Below are 6000 nucleotides of genomic sequence, written 5' to 3'. Positions count from 1 at the left end.
AAAAATGGAAAGACACATATGCATATAGACTTTAAGAAAAGAATGAAAATAGACCATGCCACATGTGTGCCATGCCAATATTTCTAGCCCTGGACTTTCTTAAAAGAAGGCAGACAGTAGTTCTAAAGTATTGGACTTACAAAGTGGGTACTATAAGATTCCTATGGCAGAGGGAGGCAGCAAAACCATTTTCTTCTTCTCAGATGGATTTTTCAAGTTTGCGCACATACTCCAAGGCATCCCAGGGGCACCTGCTATGTTCCAATGACTAATAGAAAATCCTTTGGGATGGAAGAACCTGAGGAGAGACTAATGAAAGTTTTGGATCAGTAACAAGAAAATAGTCTAAAGTTGTCAATCGAAAATTCTAGTTTTGCAGAGTTCCTTTCAAGTATGCACATCACATGTAGTTCACAGCAAGATATAAGCACTGACTCAGAGAAGATAGATGTGCTCTTTAATTGGCCACATCTACATAATCTTTAAGATCTAACGACTTTTCTAGATTTAGGTAGATATTTATCACAATTTCATTAAGAACTATGCTGCTTTTAGCTAAGGGCTTGGTATTTCCTCCAGATAGCCTATGTAGCATATGTTAACTTTGTTGCACTTAACAAACCTTTGGTGCCTCAGGTGTCTATTAATGACTTCCAGAGAGAGCAGATGACTATTGATGGACTGAGAGGAAGTGAAACAAACTAAGAACAAAACAAGGTAGTGATACTACAGGAGTCAGATACCATTTACAAGGGGCAGCTAGGTGGTGCAGTAAATAGAGGCCTAAAGTCAGGAAGACTCTCTCTGGGCAAGTCACTTACCCCTGTTTGCCTCAGTTTCCTCATTTGAAAAATGAGCTGGATAAGCAAAGGGCAAACCACTCCAATATCTTTGCCAAATGGGATCATAAGACTGAAAATGACTGAATAACAACCATTCACAAAGATGCACTTCATTGTTGCAAAATGATAGAGGTGAACTGGAGTGCTGTAGAGCAGTGTGACTGATCCTGCAAATGGTGCTAAGAAACAGCTGGTAATGCCCAACACATAGTGCTTTATTGTTATGAACACATTACATGATGATTTTGGACATAGGGATTGAGAAAGGATCTTGGAGCTGATAAGAAACTGATTTTGCTGACCAAAGAATATAGGCCTTGTATTAATTCTAATCAAATAAAGGCACTACTACTTCATGCTGTGTAGTTGGAGAATGTAAGCTTTAGTCAACATTTGGAACTTACATTGCTGTTTGATATCTAGAAGGACTTAGAAAGAATATAAATAATATATTGTCAGTGACTGACCATTTTACTAGGATTAGAGAGGAACCAGTAAGTATACATGGTTGCTAAAGGATTGTAGAAGAAATATTTCCAAATGAATAGATTCCCTGCCAGGATCTATTCTGACCAAGGTAGAGACTTTGAGAGCAAGTTGGTCAAGGAAATACTAGCTCTGGAAAGTTTCTAGAAGTCTAGAACTATATCTTCCCACCATCCTCAAGGAAATCTCTTCTATGCTGTTTAACCTGATACCAGAATAAAAATTTCAGTGCAGTCAACATGTTTCATTTTTGGTAAATATATGCAACTCCACTAATAATGATGGCAGAGACTTTATACCATAATTGTTAAACATTATTTTTTATTTCTTAATTAAAAAGATTTATTCTCTCTTTTCTACTTCACTATCCTCTATTTTTAAAAAAGAAAAGAAAAACAAAATCCTTGCAACAAATTTTATACCGTAATTGTTTGTGTTTGGGTGAGAGACCTGCATATGTATTGATTTGTTCTTTGGAAGCTTTGAAGATAGAGACAGATAAAACATAATTAAGCACTTAATATGTTCTAAGTTAAGCACTTGGGATACAAATACAAGCAAACAAGACAGCCCCTACCCTCAAGGAACTTATATTCTAACAAAAGAAGAAAACACAGAAAGAGGAGTTGAAAAACTAGGGGAGAAAGAAGGAAGGGCAACCCATGGGGGCAATGAAGCAGGGGAGGAGAAAGATGAGGATTCGAGAGAAATTACAGGCTTGAGTGAGATGTGGTATGACTGGGTCCTTTTTGAGTGGTGATCCTGAGGAGGGACCTGGAGATCCTTCTTTAATCTGATGATTAATCAGAAGAGGGGGGCCTCAGGTTGTAGGGTTCTCCAGGCTATCAATGTGACAGGCCAGGAGAAGAATGTGGATTCCAGAGAAAGTCAAGGTGAGTGAGGTAAAGCAGAGCTGGGGTACTTTCTAAAATGAAGGGAGTCATCAATCAGGAAAGAAGGTGCTCAGGTAAGGACTGCAGACACTCACAAGCAATAAATCTCTTAATGAGACTAAAAAAAGTTTACAACTAGCAGCAATCTTAGCTCAGAAGAGCTCTGATGGAAACAAATGATAGTATGATGCCCAAATTAATTGCCAAGACCTTCTGAAATTAGACTGAATTCTGCTGAAAAAACCTTGGTGTTGAAGTTAGCAGACTGATGAAAAACAACTCCTATTGGATTTGTAGTAAATTTGGGCAACCTGACTGTTTACAGAATAGCACTAGAGACTGAGGGGGCCTTGTAAAGACAAACCATCATCACAATAACTCTATGAAGAGGAGGTAGAGACAAGTGATGGATGTTTACCTCAATGGACTCTTAAAAAAAAAAAGACTACCTACAAAGTACAAAGACTGTCAGAACCAGATGCTGATTCAGAAAGTTACACCCCCAGCAAAGAAGACACTGTTTACTATAACCCAACACCTTTGTTTAGGCTCAGTTCTGAAAAAGGGAGTGAATTGAATCCAGAAGCAGGGCCTTTCCTGCTAAGAATTTCAGGCACTGAGATTCCTAGGGCACACAGACACTCTATAGAACCTAGTAATGGTGATAGATAAGATCCTCCACAAATTCCAATAAGGAATACAAGACTATAGTTCCAGAGAGGACTATGGTTAACTGATACCATCAACTCAGTTGAGGTATAGGGGCAAATTGATCCTCAGGTCACAAGAGAGCTAGATCTGTACATCCTGTATTCCAGATTAACCTATGATATTACAAATAGAACTAGGAAAGTGATTACACATATAGCCAGCTAATAATTCCAAAGTTTACAATGTTCTTTGCATGTAATCATGTATGTTTAGTGATTCATGTTAATTGCTACATGCCAAGTTATGCTACTGCTTTGCTATTTATATATACTTGATTGTGTATCAGTATCGTGCAAATACAGTAGCCAAATTTTCTTGTTAATTATGCATTCCTGCTTTTCCTGTGTGTATGCTAATGCTTAAAAATGTCCATTATTGTCATCCCATTAATGGCATATTGCTAGTTTTCATTGTTTAATTGTTAGACTTATTCAATTTTTTCTTTGGATAATGTACATGCAGGGTGTCTCATAAGTCTTAGTGCAGTTTTAAGTTTTTTGGGTTTTTTTTTTTTCAGCCAAAGACAAGGTTTATTAGAACATCCATCATATTGGGCAGACTCTTAAGGAGTCTGAACATGGGTAAGCAGTGGTTAGATTATAAGAATCTGACCAGTGGCTAGATTATAAGAATTTGAGCATCTTAATGGAGACAAGATGGATCTTATATACAGAAAGACTGTGGGAGGGATCCAGGAGTGGCCAAGTAGTTTGGGGTGACAGGAGGAAGGGCCTAAGGAGATCTGGATGGGAGTGGCCAGTAAGTTGGGGTGAACAGAACTCCTGGGACCTGGACAATGGAGCCTAGCTAGGATTAAGTGTGGGAAATGGCTGGGGGCCATAGGGAGGTAAGACAATGGAGGGGAGATTGAGTGTTCATGAGGTAATAGAATTCCCAAGGGTGGGAAATGGAGCCTAGGTGGGACCAAGGGTGGGAAATGGCCAGGGGCCATAGGGAGGCGAGACAATGGAGGGGAGATTGGGTGTAGCTACAATGAAAGACTAGTTGATGGGACTATAGCTGCCCAGAAATTTGGCCATGTGGGAAAGTAGAGTCCATGAGGTAATAGAATTACCAAGTGTGGGAAATGGTCTGGGGCCAGAGTTTCTCCTTTCTGGGGCTCAGATTCCAACCCCATCATTCCCTGCTCAAACAAATAGGAACCCAAATTATTTTGGGGTAAGGGGTGAAGGTCTCGGCTTCTGAAACTGCTTCCTGCTGGCAAGGGGCATAGAGCTGTCCCTGCCTCGAGGGGCTCCCAGACAGGAGTTGACTGGAACCGAGCACAGGCTGCATCCAGGGAACTATGTGGAGACATTGGCTGGTACTTGCCGTTTGCTACCAACTGTAAGTGAATGGCCTGTAGTCTAGAAGACACAAATCTGACAGAAAAAACTGCAGGGCTCAGATACTAGATTTAGAGCCCAACTTTGAGAGGATAAAACATCCTTAGCTCTGTTTGGATTCAGACAATTCAGTTTTCCAACCATGCAGTATCAAATCCGCCTCCTAGACAGACTTAGGAATAGCCAGGTGGATAACATTCCCTTTCAAAGGAACATAATGGGGAAACTGAGCCAGGAGGATCCCATCTTAGACTGAGGCTAAAATTGTCCTCTCAGCTTTTCCCGATGCTGACTTCCCACCAGCATCACCTTCTCTGAGTAGCTTGTGGCATTTCTCTCAGATGGTGAATTATTGATTATCAATGGATTATGACCCATCAGACAACTCAATAAAATCCTATGAGCTTTTACCTCAAACAGCAAGTTTTACTAATCACAGCTTAGGAAAAACTTTTCCAGGATTTGCATCTTAAACTTAAATTTGTCCTGGTGTAAAAAGCCAATAATTAGAGATTTCTATGTACTTGCAAATTCTCAGCAAGCCATACATAACCCAAACTTTTTGGCTAGTTTACACATTAAAACAATAACCAGAAATAGCTAAGTTATTTTAGCGGTAACCAAATTATGAAAAGTTGCTTGACATAACTGATAGAGAAAGTTCACCAATTTGAAACTTGAAACAAACCCGTTACCAATCAGGTGACTTCAGTTTTGTTAAATGCACTTCCAAATTACTTTACACAGAGAATCAACATCTCATCATTAACAGTTAAAACTACAAATTTAAAAGAGGATGCTTACCCAAGTTCGGAGGCCAGCTTCTTTACCTTGAGCAGGATGTGCTGAATCTGGGTGATGCTTTCAGGCAAAGGTTGCCCTAGGGCCCAAGGCCATTGCCAGGGGGGCCCATGCTGTAGCTGCTGCCCCTTTCCCCACCTTCCTTTTCCCCAGGTGGGGGAGGGCAAAATCAAAAGTACTCAAGCGAAAGGAGTGGAAGAAAAGAGCGACCAGGGTTGTAAAGAGGACTTCTAAACCTCTTAATGACCAATCACAAAAGCTCCAGAATCTGCCAAGATATTTTTAGTTGTTCTAAGTTTCCCTGTAACCTCCATGAAGAAGGATTTAGAGGTGCAGAGGGAAGGGAGTAATTAGGCCTCAGGGAACCAAAAAGCAACTGCAGTTTTCCCCAATTCCCTAGCGCCAAGGGAATTAACAGATACACTTCTGGATAGGGTGTCCATCCTTGTCCTCTGTGCTACAGAAGATGTATCCAGGTCCATGGCCTTGAACCAACCCAGTGGACTGAGAGCCTGAGAGCGTCAGGCTCAGAGTGAGACAGCCTTGTAACTGTCTGCCAGAAAAGCACCTCCAAGCCTTGGTGCTTGGAAAGCAACCCCAACTGCAGAGCAAGAAAGGAGGGGAGGGAGGAGGCTTACATACCTTCCAGTCTTGGCTGGAGAAGAACTTGGGGTTAGGCAGTTTCCCTGTACGGGCTACCAAAATGATGTGGTTTAGGGATTCAGGAGTGCTGGGACCCCAAAATTACAACACACGGGTCCTGACTGAAAGAATTCCACCCAAGCCTTCTTTCAGTCAAAGACAAGGCTTATTAGAACATCCATCATATTGGGCAGACTCTTAAGGAGTCTGAACATGGGTAAGCAGTGGTTAGATTATAAGAATCTGAGCCATGGCTAGAGTATAAGAATCTGAGCCATG

This window comes from Vombatus ursinus, unplaced genomic scaffold, assembly GCF_900497805.2.
Source record: "Vombatus ursinus unplaced genomic scaffold, bare-nosed wombat genome assembly UNPS02007284.1, whole genome shotgun sequence".
Taxonomy (NCBI): Eukaryota; Metazoa; Chordata; class Mammalia; order Diprotodontia; family Vombatidae; genus Vombatus; species Vombatus ursinus.
Note: the sequence above shows the minus strand (reverse complement) of the source record.